The sequence below is a fragment of the Salarias fasciatus genome, chromosome 5 (assembly GCF_902148845.1).
Source record: "Salarias fasciatus chromosome 5, fSalaFa1.1, whole genome shotgun sequence".
Lineage (NCBI taxonomy): Eukaryota > Metazoa > Chordata > Actinopteri > Blenniiformes > Blenniidae > Salarias > Salarias fasciatus.
In genome coordinates, this window is record NC_043749.1 from 33,105,470 (window position 1) to 33,122,466 (window position 16,997).

At 46.4% G+C, this 16,997-nt stretch overlaps 1 protein-coding gene and 1 long non-coding RNA gene across 2 annotated transcripts in view; one reads left to right on the forward strand and one right to left on the reverse strand.

Annotated features, from left to right (window-relative positions):
• LOC115388518 (heparan sulfate 2-O-sulfotransferase 1-like) overlaps positions 1-16,997 on the reverse strand; it is a gene marked incomplete at its 5' end in the record, with an annotated part of 183,075 nt that overhangs the window by 123,535 nt on the left and 42,543 nt on the right. The window lies entirely within an intron of this gene.
• LOC115388743 (uncharacterized) lies at positions 12,490-12,849 on the forward strand. The gene is made up of 3 exons (XR_003931505.1): positions 12,490-12,535; positions 12,612-12,747; positions 12,823-12,849. It is a non-coding gene; the product is annotated as an uncharacterized LOC115388743 (long non-coding RNA).

Below are 16,997 nucleotides of genomic sequence, written 5' to 3' on the forward strand. Positions count from 1 at the left end.
CAGCTTCATATGAAAACACACCGAAAACCAACTAACAAATGTCACCTACACTTTCACAGCACAAACAAGTCAAACACACCTGAAAAAGGGCCCAATGCTTTGCTCTCTGCGCCACCGACTCACCGGGATCAGCTCCTCTTCTCTGCAGACCCAACTAATCAATAGCGACTGGCTTTTCACAGGCTCAACAGGTAGATGACAGAGTCCAGGCAGAAATGCCAGATTTTTTTTCATTGAAGAAAAAAAAGAAACATTTTCACAATGAACTTGAACAACAACGGGCTGGATGTGGGCCAGCCCAGCTCTGTGGTCACGCTAGTGAGGCTAAATGCGCATGCTCCCAATTTAAAGCCCCGTTTCAGCCCATTGATGGCAAATCAATGTGCTTGCTGATAAATCGTGGCCCGTTTTTGGCCAATCAGAACGTTTGTTTGGTTTTACGTCGATCTCCAGTGCGCATGCGCAAAACTGGGCGCATTTCCGTATTTAAAGTGAAAACCTGCCAAATGAAAGTTTTAAAATGTGAAAGCTGAAGCAGTATTGTGATGTGGGAAGCCTAATCTTTTATTTTTTCAATATTTTTCCCAAACATCTCTGTAAATTGTTCAAGTGTAGTTCATGACATTTTCAAAATAAAATATGGAAAAATGAAAAAGATGTTCTTTCCCTGTAGAACTTATCTCCAACAGCTAATGCGTATCATAAGTTTGAGTTCTAAATGTGACATGTTGATGTGAAATGTGTATGTGTACTATTAAACCATCCTTTGACTTTGGCCAATATAAAACTGTGTCGTAAAAGTGTAAAGACATGATTTTGTGGAGATTGGAAGTTTTCCTGTGACCAGTATTTAGTAAATATTAGAATGAATCACCCAGGCGACTCATTTCTCTCATTCAGATGGCAAATATGGCAGTGTCATTTGTTGTAATAGTCATGATTTCATTTGCTTATTTCCATCTTGTAATTGGAGAGAGTGCAGTCTTCCCTGTTCACCCTGAAGGGAGAGTGCTGGTGCCCACCGCTGAGGCCAAGCAGAAGGAGAGGACCCGTTTGCACATGGACCAAACTACAGAACTTGTCAGAACTTGTGAATTTGTGCATTCCCGAGGTGGAGATCTATCTGACAGGACGCAGCTTCTGGCCAGCTGCAAGCTGCAGTTTGGCAAATACCAAGGGCCAGCCTTCATGTGGCTGCTGGAGAATGCCCTTGGTTTCAGCCACATACCTGGCCAGCAGCATAAATAAGGACTCGGAGAAAGATATATTAGACTGAATTATTAATGCTCATGAAGTTGAATAGAACTTGAATTTGATGCTTATAAAGTTTTTTACAACATTAATGCAGTTGTTGAACCTTTGAGGAACTTTTTAGTTGCTTTTTCACTGAGTCACAGCCTCAGATTTTGAGAAAGGGAATGTAGTTTATTTAATACTGCAGGAATATTTCTTGATCTTTTGTTAAATTGATTGATAGACAGATGATGGAAGGAGAGTCTGTGACTCTTGGCCAAGAACTTGAAATTGATGCAGGCGAACAAATGTTTTTCACCTCATTTATTGCAACACGTTCTCCATTGGTTGTCCACACACACACGCGCGCACATGCACACACGCACGCACGCACAGTCTTGTATTTCTATCCTTGCGGGGACCGTCCATTGACTCCCATTCATGTCTAGCCCCTAACCCTGACCCTTACCCTAACCCTAACCCACACCACAATAAAGCCTAACCCTAAAGAAATGTTTTTGCACTTTTACTTTTTTCAGTAACAACAACATGGTCAAGAAAACACTGTTTCTCCTACTTAGGGCCGGAAAAAGGTCCCCACAAGGCACGTCGTTCCACGTTTTGCTATCCTTGTGGGGACATTTGGCCCCGACAAGGATAGAAATACAAGAACGCACACACACACACACACACACACACACACACACACACACACACACACACACACACACACACACACACACACACACACACAAAGCAGCACATTGTGCTTTCTTCTGACCAAATATGAGAAATGTAGAAATGCTTTCGGGTGACTGGGAGACTTCCCTGTTTCCATGTGGAGAATAAACACAGCTCTCCCCCGGTCTCAGATCAGCGTGACTTGTGGTCTGGTGGCGCCCCCTTGTGGGAAAGGGAAGACATGTGAATTGATTGAAACTCACACAGTCCAAACTGTACAAAAGAGGATTGTTGTTAATGTAACAGATGATCAATGATCCACCTCAATATCTGAGGCCCTTACACCAACTTTGAAAACACCATGTTGTTTGTAGGTCACTTCAAATGCCATTTGAATTTCAGAGCAACATCAGAAAGTTGGTCAAACAGTGCTGAGGAGAAGTGATTTTGGCATTGAAGGGGATGAAATGCTTGACAGACACAGACAAAAGAAGAGTGGAGGTGGTGTGGCGTTGTTCACTCACACCACTGAAGAGTTTCAGGTGCTGGAACACATGTGAAGCATAGATTACAATGGATTTCTGATGTACCCTCTTCTTAACCGTCCCTTTTTACCGTCTGGAGTAATAGTCTAGTGGTAGAGTGTACGCCTCTCACCCGAGAGCTCGTGGGTTCGCGTCCCGGCACTGTCGTGTTGTTTTTTTCACTCATTGAAATTCTGGAATTGACTAAAACATTCTTCAAGTCAGCTTCATCAAGAAAGCACAACACTTATTTTAAGTCAACATTTCTTACACCACAACGTTTCTTTGCTTGTTACAAGCAAATGTTCCCACATTTTGGACTATTTTTTTCGAGCTTTAAATGGGGCTGTATCATGCAAAATTCACTTTTTCTATGTTTTAACCTTGTTATATAGTTATGTACTCACCAAAACCCCCCCCAAAGCGTTTTTTTCTTTTTCCTTCATGCCTGCCTGTTTGAGCTTTGCTCGTTGCTGTGCTGCTCAGAGAGGCAGCCCCTCCCCTACCCGTGAAAACGCTCTGTTTCCCATGTTGACGTGGCACGGAGAAGATGGCTCCCCTGAGCCCCCCTCCCGCAGGCCCTCGGTCATCATTTGTAACTGGGATTACGGATGAAAGCAACAATCAAGCAAGAGCAAGGGTCTGCGCTTGGTGAGTTTCTAACAGGAAAAGATGTTTTCGTGTGTCTTTGGGTGAAGAGAAGCTCGAGCAAAAGAGCTAAAGCTAGCCAGCGTTTTTGTTTTGAAGTGCTGATTGGTTGAAGTATTGTAGCCAAGTAAATTTAGCTTGCAGGCAAAAAATGCAATTTGTGTTCTGTTTTTTCAATGTTTCTGTTTTTCATTGCTGATTGGATGGATGATGAAACCTGTAGGTATTGTAAAAACTGTTGGCTCCTGATGCCGAACTTCTGGACCAGAAGCGGGAATGGGACCAGGGTGTTATTGTTGAAGATGTGTTTGAGGTGAGTGATCCCTTTATCTGCCCAGGAGCTTAAGTGTAATGGTTGTTCATTGCTGGTGAAGTCCGGGTTGTGCCAGATGGGGGTGAAGAGTGAGGGTGCCAGAGTGGAGTCAGTGATGCTGTGTAATTTCCACCAGGCTGTCAGAGCCGATGATATTGTGGGGTTTTTGAAACAGGGGTGTTTTTTGATAGACTGAGTGAGAAATGGTAAATCTGCTCAATGTATTTCATTACTAACTGTCTGTTCTATGTCTAACCAAGTGTTGTCTGACTGAGTGGGGTGGGTCCATTTGTAGATATACTGAAGTTGATTTGCTCGTGAATACTGGTGAAAATGTGGTGCATTGAGGTGCCTAATGTTTTTGTTTTCTGAAGTGTGGTCAGTTTTATTCTTGGGGGTTTATTTTTCCAATACAATTTATTGATGGATGAATCAAGAGAGTGAAACCAGATGAGAGGTGGGTGAGTGGGGATCACTGAAAGGAGATAGTTAATTTTGGGGAGGATTGTCATCTTTATTGTTGCTATTCTGCCTAATAGTGATAGTGGTATGTTCATCCATCGTTGGAGATCATCGTTTATTGTTTTGAGTAATGGAGTGAAATTTAAAGTCATCAACTCTGACAGCCTGGGAGAAATATGGATTCCTAAGTAAGTGATGTGACTTACCAGCACCACGCCAGAAAACATGTCAGCGAGGTAATGTAGCAGCAGCACGGTGTTGTCCGGCTCATTTCAATGGATGATGTTTTTAGCTGTTCTCTCTCCCTCTCTCATCAGGCCTCCAGCTCTTCTGTGTCCTCCAGCACCCCTGCAAGTGCCACGACAAGCAGAGCACAGTCACCTGCCCGCAGTCCCAGGACATTTATTCAGACGGTCTCTCCTCTGTCTCTTCCTCCCTCACCTGTGGCAAAGCGGCCCTCTGCCACCTCCATCCCACCAGCGACTGAGAGAGCGCTGAGGAAGTTTTCGCTCCAGTTATTTTCTTTGCATTGATGTTTTACAAAACTTCAAGTAATAATGGCATCCTCATTATTTTGTCTTTACACTGCTGTCTTGAAACAATGAGGAAGCATCAGCCTCATCCTCAGCTCCTCCAATCCCACTGTCCTCTGCTACGACCTCTGCGTGTGTCCCATCTGCTCCACCTCCGACTGCTCCACCTCCGACTGCTCCCTCTGAGCTCTCCACATCCGACCCTGTTCACGCTCCAGCAGGAGAAGCACAGACAGCTCCAGGTTCTGAGCTTTACTGGCTGCCAGCGGAGATGAAAAAAAAGATACCAGCTCAGGATCAGAGATGGATTTCAGCCGCCATCTGGAAAAACCAGCGACTGCGAGTAGACCTGGAGTTGTGGTCCGCACCACCAGAGCCTGCTCTTATTTACCATCGGGCTCCTACTCCAGAGCGGTTTTTCACCCACAAGCTCCTCCTGTGGATGCCGCATCACTTGTGGAAAGTGAGGCTGCACTGCCCTGTGTGCAGAAAGCAGCTCACAGGTGCTGGTGTCCACAAGAGAGCGCGCAAAGTCTTGGATGTTGACAGTTATTACATTTTAATCACAGAGACTCTGAGATGCAAGTCAGTTGGGTGCAAAACAAATGACATCTCCTCCAGCAAGACCATCCTTGACCAGCTGGATATGGCTCACAGGCTGGAGTTCAGGCTGATCCTGACGCAGAAGTGAGTAAACCAGATTGATAAATGTTTGGAATCAAAGCAGATTGATCACTTGCTGTGTTTATTAATTCTGTGTGTCTCTTTTGTTTATCTTTCTCTTTCTTTTAACAGATTTGCATGTGACATCCGTGTCATTAGGTTTTTGAGGGAGAGGACGCTGGGAAACAGCCCCACACGTTTGGTTAAACAGCTGAAAGAAAACCACAGCGAGGAGTGGCTGAAGCGCCTCTGCCGATATCTTGGGGCATGCTCTGACTTTGCAGCTCGGCCCAGCTTGCTCCCCGTCACATTCCAGGAGCCTCTGAGCCAGTAGCAGTACCAAGTCACCGCTGGATGTTGGCTCTGTATGGGCCAGACATTTTGAGCAGGCTGGACCACATTAAAACCACAATAACGTCCACATTTGGCACCATCCTGAAAATGGACTCCACCAAAAAGGTAGATCACTTCGATGGACATCCTTCGATATGAAATTATTATTTTCAGTCATATATGACAACACTACATCACAACCTGAACTCTGAATGCTGTGGTTTTTATGAAGATGAAATGTGATACTAATGTGCTTCGTCCCATCTGAAATCACAACACTGTATGTGGGCTTTTGTGTCATTATAGATCACCACAAAACTGTCTGGCGTTGCCAGAGGGACTGGTCTGTGGCTCTCATCAGTGAGTAATGAGGTGGGCCAAATCCTCATCAGTGTCTTGACTGCTCAGGAGGGTCCTGGGCTCCACATGACGGCTGCTGGAGTGGCTCCTCCTCACTCCTCTATGTTGACACTGACTGCTGCACGCAGCAAGGAGAACAGACAAAGCTGAAAGAGAGCTTTGGTGGGTGGCCAGATGTGGTTGTAAAACTTGACATCTACCACTTCGTGCGGCGGCTGGCATCTGGATGCACAAATGAGGCACATCCCCTGTACCCCACCTTCATGGCCAAGCTGTCCTGCTGCATCTTTGAGTGGGACAGCGGTGATGTTTCCTTGCTGCGGAGGGCCAAGAGGGAGCAGCTGAGGAGAGAAGGTGTTCCTCACTGATAAATTGGTGGACCAGCAGATCACCACAGAGGACCTGGCCCTGCACTGCAGAAGACGGACAAGAGGAGAGCCACAGACCATCATCATGATTGAGGGGCTGCTTAACGAGCTGATGGGTGTGAAGGGCAGAGACCTTCTTGGTGTGCCTCTCTTAGACCAGGAGAGGATGCAGAACATTTGGAGAGTCCAGAAAAGGCACATAAAATGCATTCAGGACCAACCAGGTGTGCTCCTGTACACCCAGACTGGAAGTTCCACCACCAAGGAGAGCATCATTCTCCCAAAATACCGATGTGCCAGGGGGTCGTCGTCACTGGAATCTTTCCACTGTCGTCTACAGAGGTTCATTCCAGGTTTGTATTAATCCCTTATTCATCAGCAAGGTAAATGTGATAAGCTTTACATTATTGCAATGGAGACACAGCGTCTGTATTGCAAACTCAAATAAATAAATAAATAAATAAATAAATAAATCAACTGCTTACAGTGTTTATTTGTTTTAATGTATTTTTAGGAACGAGTGCCAACAGTGTGAATTTCCAGCTCTACCTCCTGGATGGCCTCAACAGACGGAACCAGGACAGAGAAGCTGCCTCTCTGGCAGTCCAGACCTCGTCACTGCGAAGCTACTCAGGTGACCTTGTTCCCTGTGTCAACACCTACAGTACCAAGGTGCTTGGAAGGAAACTCGTCCCTTCTTTCCAACCTCCGTCTGTGTACACGGGTGAGTTCAGAATTTCCCCTCAAGTGCCCTTAAATACATAAAGAACAACATGATTAATTAGTTGCCATTGTTTTTTTATCAATTTTCTTTTCTACTTTCTATCCCAGGAGAGCTGATAGGTATCGATTACCTGTTCAGGCAGACAGGAAGGGCCATGCAGAACACAGAGCCTGACACCGAGGAGACCGACCAGCTGCTGGAGGACATTGGCACAGAGGGGGAGTTTGAAGACGAAGGCTTTGAAGATGCAGACGTAGACCCCACCGTAGGATCCTTGGACACCACAAGCCCATCTTCTCAGCCACCACCAACCATCACCTCCCCAGTCTGTGTTGTGGAAAGCCCCACCTTTCCCCAACCTCCTGCATCTGATCCCATCTCGTCTGCCCCATGCCTCCCTGCTCCCACCCACCTTCCAGCTGCTCTGCTGACCTCTACAGTTGCTGTGAGTATTGGTGATAGTCTTATCTGGAACACCTGCTATTTATGATATTCTAAAATGACTTTTAACGTGTTTTATTTTTGCTTGAGTATAAATTTTTTTGTGTTACAATCTTTTTCAGACTGTGGATTTGAGTACCACCAGCTCAGACTCTGCTCCTCTCCCTCCCACTGTCACCACTGCTGTTGCCACAGATCCACCTGCTGCTCTCTCTCTCTGCTCCACCTGCTGCTCTCTCTCTCTGCTCCACCTGCTGCTCTCTCTCTCTGCTCCACCTGCTGCTCTCTCTCTCTGCTCCACCTGCTGCTCTCTCTCTCTGCTCCACCTGCTGCTCTCTCTCTCTGCTCCACCTGCTGCTCTCTCTGCTCCATCTGCAAAGAGCCGGGCACACTCTCACAGACAGGTGGGATGTTCTTGTTAATCCTTGGATACCATATTTTTTTTTATTACAACGGTCTATTACTAATGGTCATCTTATCTTCTGTAACAGTCCACTGGTGCATCATGTTCCACCTCCAGCAAAGCCTCTGCTGCTCCTCTTCCCACCACCATCACCACCTCTGTCTCCACTGCTTCAGCTGATGTTCCTTGCAGGCCACCAGCTATGAGCCCAGCAGCACCTGAACAGGAGGTAATGTCAGGTTATATTGCACTTAAATGTTATGTTTTTGCTTGTAATAGGATTGTTTTTAATTGTTCATTTACTGTTACATTGTCAGGCTGTGGATGAGCATCATATTCCAGGGATGGACCGAGTGAACAGCCTGGCAGAGTACTTGGTGGCACTGCGGACTGAAAATGCACAGACCCTTTCTAATCAGCAGGCCAGCACCATCATTGCTCTGTGGCAAAATTTACTGCCACATGATCAGCAGCGTGTGGCCTACGCCGCTCGGCACCAAGTGCGCCTGACCACCGGGCGGTATAAACAACCCAGGTCCAAAGCAGAATTTACACCAGGGGTGGAGAGCAGGACCCGCTGTGTCCTCGGTTCCTCGGGATCTCCTGCCCAGTGGCCAGACTGTTGTCGCCTGGTGGAATCAGTCTTCATAAAGCTCTGCAACATTCACACGAGCCCGCAAAAAAGGATGGACATGCTCTCACGAGGTTTACATTTGATTCTCAGGGACGACAACAGAATTAGGCAGCTGGTCCTTGGGAACGGCATGGTAATGCATGATACCACCATTTAGCTGTATGCAGTCAACCAAACAACTCTGACGCAGTGGCACAATAAAAGACTAAAGCGACAGGACTGCAGAATTTTGCTGCAGGGGGTCAATCTGCCTGCCCCAATTCCTGTAGCTTCCACGCCTCTGCTACCACCTCAGGTACGAGCCACTGCTGCACCAATACATCCTGGTCCAAAACTTTTGTACAACTTCCCCGAAAGCACAGGAGGGCAGGCTGTACTCAAGAGAAGACACCCTGCATCGCCATCTGTGAGTGCTCCACCAGCAGTTCGCCCAAGGCTGTCTGCTCAGAGGCAGATCTTTCCCAGGCAGGCAGCAGCAGCACCACCACCACAACAACCACAACCACTTCCACCACAACTACCACAGCCTATGTTGATCCCTGTACCTGTTGTTTTCAATCCCACACTTTCCACAAGCCCCTCTATATTCCGGGCTCCACCAGTCCATATGCCGGGACCAATTGCACCTGCTGGCCCTCTTCCTCCTCCTCCCCCCACTCGCAGGGCTTACAAACGGACGGTTGAAAAAAACAAATGTGGCCAGTGTCACCAGCCCCGCACCAAGGAAAGTGGGCACAGCCAGTACTATGGTCATGTGTCCTGCCCACAGAATGCTGGTGTGCCACTTGACCAGTGGATGCAAGAGATGCGGCAGAAGAGGACCAAGGAGTGATGGAGTCTGGGACTCTGAATGTTGTAAATAGTTTTATATGTTCTTAGCACGGCTATTCAGTTATTATTAATCCTTTTTTTTATAGTGTTGTATATAATTGTGTGGAAATGCTTTGGTGTGCATAGTTAGCTCTTTGTGTCATACTCAAATAATATGTTTGTATTTTTCAATAAATCTGGCCTTTATTTTTGCAGCAGTGCTTTTGGTTTGTTATTCACATAAATATCTGTTTAGTAAAGTAAAACAGACAGACCTTTTTGCAATTGTGGCGCGGAGCGGTATTGTAATTTATCAATCTCACTATTAACTAAAAAACCAACAACGCCACTCCAGGAATTGCACCTAGAGAATTAAAGCCAAAGCACACAGATTCATAACCTTACTGAGAGGCGGAGACCAGTTGGTTAAGTTTGGACAGGTTTTATTTACAAGAAGAAATGTAATTAAAACAATTCTTTATTACAACAGTATTTTTAAAAATAAGGCCAAGAATTGCTAAAATAGTGAAGCAAGTTTTCTTATTTCTCTTGCTCTCACCCACACGCACATGCACACACACAAACACACTTACAGTGAAAAAGGGGACGAGGAGCTGGGGCTTAACCGTGACTGGGGAGGGGGAGAACCAGAGGGGGTAGAAACCTTAAACTCAGGGAAAACACAAAAACTCAACACAGCAAACCAAAAAAAGGAAGTGCACCACAAACTAAACGGAGACGACCACCACCAGGGGAATCCACCACCACCACCACTTGACTCCACCACCAGCTCCGAGAACAGAACAAAACAAATATTACAATTTATAAAAAAAATGAATTTCAGTTTTCCCACAATGGAGGGAGGGATAAACAGTGTCCCAACTGCGCAGCCCTCCTTCCACGAGACTGCGACCAACAGAAGTCAAACCCTCCCTGCGGTTGGACGAGGCGCCGTCCTAATGGCGGCCACACTGAACGCAGGGAGAGGTTAAGGCAGTACAGGCCGCGACAGGACAGGTCTGCACAGCAGCAAGCAGCGACAGCTTTGATTTGACCTTTTCTTTTCACCAAACGTTTCAACTCTTCAAAACTTTTTAACGGAACACAAAACTTTTTATTACAGAGATATCATCATGACAAAGAGGAGTTCTTTTCTTAAGTTTTCATGACACAACGTGGAAAAAATGCACAAAATACAGAAAAAAAAACTTTTTCAGGAGCCATTTTCCTGACTGTAGATTATTTTTTATTCATTTTTACAGTTTCTTAGATGTAGTAGTTATTATAAAAACAATTTTTGGCTTTCTCAATGTTTTCTTTCAGTCTCTCCACAGCATTTTCATTTCCTGAGAGACTTACAAATTGGCTTTTTCAGTTATTACTCGTTTGTTTAAACTGAATGTAGACACAGTCAGAGGATTTCTGTGTGATGGAGCAGGAGTCCACGACCAGTCATCTGACATAGAAACTACACATTTCTTTTACTGTTTTTCAGTTTAAGGAGTCCCAATGCTTCATTTTCACTCAGTAACAAAAGGCGCAGTATGTAAAACGTAACTCATTGCTGTTTGGTGGATTCTGAATTTCCTTCCGTTTCATGTGTGTCTTTAAAGTGAGAACTGTTAAATGTTCATGACAGGATATGCTGAGGCTCGCTGCTTGGCCTGCTGACTTCACTTTAGTCTCACAGCACAACACAGAGAGGTTAGATAGACAATCACAAATGTTTTGCTGATTTGTAAAAAACAGAAGAGAAAAGAAACAAAACACTGCACAATCAATAGGAATTGGTTATTTGGGTTTCTGTTTTTCTGTCACGAGGACAGCCGGGATGCGAACCCACCAGAGCGAGCCATCTTTTTCATAGCGATGATCAGATTAGCATTGTTTTAGCATTAGCATCATTTTAGCATTAGAGTTACTTGGTTAGATCATTTAGCGTAGTTCACAGGTGTAATTTACGTCGGGTTGGTGGGTTATGAAAACCCAGGGCGCGCTGTGTTCCCAGTGAGCACCGCTCTGCTCCGCTCCGAAGCTCCATGTGAGCACCGCACCGCCCGTCACCGCTCGGACTCCTCGGTGCCAGCGTGCGCTGTCACAACAACTCAGCCCCCATTTCATTTGAAGAAATTCACGATGATTGTTATATGTCATACAATGCATAACATAGTTAATATAAGAAGAGACATTTACTGTGAAAGGTCATTTTGGCTTCCACTACACAATATGTTATTTTGATACTGCCTGCATGTACGCCGACATCAGATTGCAGCTGGAGATGATGGAAGCAACACAGTGTTTTGTGAAATCGTTCCAGTTACCATCCTCCTCAAACATGGGACAACACAGCAGACAAACACACAGAAACACAACAGTAACGTCCCTACAGTGGACAAAACCTTGATCATCAGACCTTGCCATCCTCACTCCCAGCCTCGTGGCTCAGTCAGTCCCCAGTTTCTGGGGGCTCGTCCGGTTATGATTAAAGCTACGCAAGCAGTTTTACAAGCCAGATTATATGCATTCATATTATAGTCCATTTCCACTAGACTATATGTAAGCAAGCAAGCACTCAAATAAAATGTAAGATTTCCCACAAATCCCCCTCTTGGCCAAAAACAGATTTTAGGACCACAAAATTAACATTCCTGCAAAACATACATTTCTGCATGGTCTGCAAGCATGTCTCCAAGTACATAAATAAATAAGTACATCAATTAATGAATAAATAAAGCAATGTTCAGACAAGCAACAGTTTAAAACAAAATGGTGAGATGAGTGTTGACACTCAACTGCCTCGGTGGACAACTGACTTCCCACAGTCCTCTCTTCAGGTTAGGAGGCCGGTGTGTCCTCTCCTCCAGGTATGGAGCTCTTCAACCTAGAGAGGCGAGTGTGACAGATGTGATACCACTTGGCTGCTTTCTCCTTCAGTCAGACAGCATGGGTCGTCCGGGCTGTCACTTGGAACGGTCCGTCCCAACATGCCTCTGTCCACCCCCTCTTGGGTCAGCGCAGGTCCACAAATCCTAGATTCACGTCCTACTCCAGGTGTTCATTGCCATCAGGACCAACCTCCTGGTCCTGGAAATGGTCTCCCGGTCTCTGGTTCCAACAGGGTTAGGAAGGATAGTTAAACTGAAACACACACGCAGGCGTGTGAGCGTGGCTCTTTTCTCAGCTTTCTTTGAAGGAAATGAGTTTCTTGTGTTTATCAGTTGTGCGTGTGTGTGTGTGTGTGTGTGTGTGTGTGTGTGTGCGTGCGTGCGTGCGTGTGAAGCTGCAGAAGGAGCTGAAGAACCTGTGTGTGGAGGAGGGCCAGCTGAAGCGAGCTCTGGACATGAAGCTGAACATCTGGCGGCAGAAGAAGGAGGTGAAGGAGCAGCACGTGAAGGAGGTGCTCGGGTACGGGCCTGCGCTCCTCCGCGCCGCACGCCGTCCACCGCGCTCACGCCCCCGCTGACCCGAGCCGCTCTTTCAGCCAGTGCACCCACATCCACCAGAGGCGCGAGGAGATGGCCGACAAGATCCAGAAGATCTCCGGCCAGACGCAGCAGCTGAGGGCCGAGATCAAGAGCCTGAGGGACGTCTGCGGCGAGGAGACGGAGAAAGCCCAGGTACCGGCGGCCTCCCGCAGCAGCGGCAGGCCACTTCCTGTTCCCACGCTGACGCCTTCCTCCTGTCCCCTCCAGGCCATCTACAACACCCTGTCCGCTGCCGTGGACCAGCTCCACCAGCGCATCCAGGCTCACTCCAGAGACCTGAAGCTCGCCGCCGCCAAGATGTCTGCAAACATCTGAGCCTGTTTACTGTTCTCATATCTTCTCACTTTCACAGCCTGATCAGACCAGGGGGGTTCCACAGTCTGACAGCTCATCTGTTTAATGCTGTTTTGTCTTCTGTTTAATGATTCATAAAGACAAACCAAGTCAACCATGTGTTTGGAAAAATTCTTTATCACTTGTCTTCATATTTTTCTCATGAAAAGTTTGACCACATGCCGACTCTTCTGTTTTCCTGATCAGCCCAGCCTCTTTGGACTTCAGTCTAGAAACACATTTCCACTCTGATTTCACTGTAAAGCTGATGCTGCTGCATGACGACGAAGAGAAAAGAACTGAGGCTGGTTCTTCAGCCGATCCCCGAGCTGACGGGGTCAGAGGTCGTCCTCCTTCGGCCCTAGCCTCCTCTGTTATACAGGCGCTCAGCTCCACAGCTGCTCAGAGAATGCTAGGTAGCTATGCTCAGTGACCCCCGATGGACAATAAATGCATAACTTGGACGACATCCGGCCAAATGTCCAGGTAAGAGGCGATTGTTTTTTACCGCAGTTTGAAAAAGCGATCTTGCTGTTGGCTGTTCTGTGGCATTTTGTGGCGGATTCTGTGGTTTTAGAGGGCTTTGAGTGCTATGGTTGTAATCAGCGGAGTCTCAGCTCTCATATGAGAGGCTGTTTGTGTGAATTGTATCAGGTTAAATTGCGCTATTATCAATATTTCGGCAAGTGGGTTGACACGGTCACGAATATAGTTCATAATTCATTTAGTTCGTGTTTGAGCTGTGTTTGGGGTGTGTAATAATGGCTGAAATGTTCGGTTAGCCCAGGTTTTGCTGTTTAATTTGAGGATAAGCATCATGACATTCTGTCAGAAATAATGCATATTATTAGACAATCTCTGAAATGTTTGCTGTCAGGCCCCCAATTGGGGGGCGCTCGGGCTTAAGGGGTTTTAAAGGGGATATTTCTGTGTACATTTAGGTTGAAGCATTAGCAAGTGCAGTATTGAGCTTTTTGTGAGTTGGGACTGTCTGTTTTCTCCCTTGAATCCATGTTTGGAGCTGAGCAGAAGACTGAAAAGACTGTAGAAGCAGTTTGAAAGTTCCTTCACTCGTCTGGACTTGATGTGAAAATATGAAGCAATGAATGATCTGTGGCTGTAGAGGGCAGCAGTACGCTTCGATGAGAAGAAGAAGAAGAAGAAGAAGCGGACACAATGCTGACAGAGCGGACAGAATGCTGTGGGAAGTACGGTGCACTGAGCCCTGTCCTCTAATGTCTGAATGTTATTCCCTTTAGTCCGTTCATTGCTTTTCACCTGCTGTCCCCCCCTTCGAGGGGGAGTCTTCTCCAGTTTCAGTTGCTGACTCCACTATTACGAAGGCCTATGAACAAGCTCCGTCCGGACCGGGAGGACACCCCTGTCGGTCCTGCCCGTGGACTGGCTTCGGTTCTACTGCTGGGATCCGTGGTTCTTGTGCTGGACCGTCCAACGAACTGTCCTCAACATTGTCCTAGGCTTTACTTCTTATTGTCTCATGCTAGCTGTTGCCAAAGCTGTCCGTCCCTGGGAGAGGGATCCCTCCATACTGTGGTTCTCCCCAAGATTTCTTCTTTTCCCACTGGGTTTTTGGAGTTTTTTCTTGCCGGATGTGAGGGTCGAAGGCGGTGGTTGCTTCGTTCTGTCTCGTTACTGTAAATATTGACATATTACCATTATGCTTATTCACTGTTTTTACTTTTACTGACAAATGTAACATCTTGAAGCCCTCTGAGGCAACTGTTGTTGTGATACTGGGCTATACAAAAATAAATTGATTGATTGATTGATTGATTGACACAGGACAGAGCACCAGGGTGAAGCGACAATCGGCTGTGATGAGGTTTTTTTGAAATGGTCTTGGATGTAAATTGTGTGAAAATGAGTGTAAAAGAGGTGAGGCTGTGATGTGTGAGAATGCAGCAGTTGTACATGCGTGTATAAAGAGCGTGAGTGAAGGTGGTTGAATGTGTTTAGTTTTGAAAAGTAAAAACCTAACTAAGCTATTGGGCGATCTGGCAAGTAACTAGCTAGCTAACTGATGGCCATCTGGCATCTGTCCCCCCCAGAAACAGACACTGGGACGACCATCGTGCTTCAGGCACATATTGAGAAGCGGGTCCCTGTGGGACTCGAACCCTGGTTGCTCGCTGTTTCCAGCTCACAGGCGCGGTGACACTTTAACGTAGCCCCGCGCACAAGGCGGTTATACAGGCGACGAATGTCCTGTTTAAAGCTGACGTCATCATCTGTGAGCGACGCAGCCAGCCTGCTGGGATGGACGCTGTTAAGTCTGGCCACTAGGGGGCGACGCGACTCTGTGTGCACAACCTCATCTCACCCTGCCCTTCACCTGAAAGGAAACTAACAAAAACTGTTTTGTTTTGTTTTGTTTTTTCATCACCTCTTCAGGTACACACGCTCCGCTCGCACCGCCAGCTCTGTGTTAGCTCGCAGCAAAATGTTGCACAAACATAATATGCACGCCACCAGCTTCACAGTAAACACAAATACCAACTTTACAACTACAATTTTACATTATCACAATTATCCAAAAAACACATGGAAATTACACTCCTGCTTAAGGACACACCCCCAAGAGTCTTGCTTTCTAAAGCAAAAGCTACATCTGGATGTGTGGATGTCTCTTTGTCACGCCACATTTCCAAAAATATCATCAAGGAATTCAATAAAATACCATATGATTATATTTGGAGAAGAAAAAAATATTCTTCTGAGTCAAGGAAACGTGAAAGAGTGATTTATACTGAATTCTGCCATATCTTTCATTTCTTACATTTTTTCTTTGTCAAACATTTGGAGTCCTTTCAATAAAGATATTTATCAAAGAACTAAGATGGGCTGAAGTTAAACTGCCCACGGTAAAAACACTGCTTTGGCAGCTCAAGCAAACATTAGAAAATGAGCTGAAAACATGTCAACAATTCAACTCCTCATCGTCTGGTCTGAGATCAGATTTTCACTCCCTACCAGTCCTACCTGGACCCCTGCTGGGGATGATGATGGTTGATGGAGAAGAGCTTCCATGTGTGTTTCTGGCTCTGACCGTCACCATGTGCTCCTCCCCGGGGTTCAGGCTCAGAGTCACACTCTCACTGCTGTTTGCCACTTCGCTCCTGATCTGCCACTCTTCCTCTCTGCTTTTAGTCCAGGTCACTTCGTAGTCCAGGATCTCTCCGTGGCTCTGATTGGCCAGCAGCTTCTGCACACAAAACACACTTCACCACTCAGATCACCGGACGAAGATGTTGGAGTCCGTATGGAGAGGTACCTCTCTTCGTCAGGTCGGCCCTGTCGTGCAGCTCCACCGTTCCAAGCTCATTCTGTGCTTTCAGGGTCCAGTTTCTTTCTTCAGCTCCAATTTGCATCATTTGTGAGCATCTGCCCTTTGATGCAGATTCACAAGGCCTGAAAAAGACACAAAACAACTTTGATAAACATATCTGAACTTGGTGGGCTGAGTGGGATTGAGGCGGACGGGAAGTGTCATGAGATTAGTTCTGTTGGTTTTCTTGAGAACTACTTGGATTTGCACATTTACCCAGAGGAATATGTTTAAAAGCATGTTGTTTTTTTGAATCCCATTGCGTCTGAAACAATCAGTAGAGAGTGTGGTAGGCAGTGTAGTTCTACCTCCCGAGCAGCTGATAGCGTGTTGGACTCCGGAGAGAAAGGTGTGTGTGTCTTCCTACTGTCCAGCTGCAGTCCACTGACTCCAGATCTCGTGTTTCACACTGAAGATCCCGATCGTCAGGCGGGTTTGATCCACACCCAAACAAAAAGAGAAAGTAACGGTCAGCACTTTTCATTGAGAAGGGTTCAGAATCCGTCATACTCACAGCCGATAAAGTACAAGCTCTGTAGGAAGTGGTGTTTGTTTGGCACTTGACGTCGACGCAGACCTCTGACGGCTGCTTCAGCAGCAGAGTCAGGCCGTACGTCTGATCGCTGATCTCAGAGGAGTTCATCTCAGCTCCTCCGTAGCCGCTCAGATACATGCGGTCAAAACTCTGAGCCGCCGGCACCAC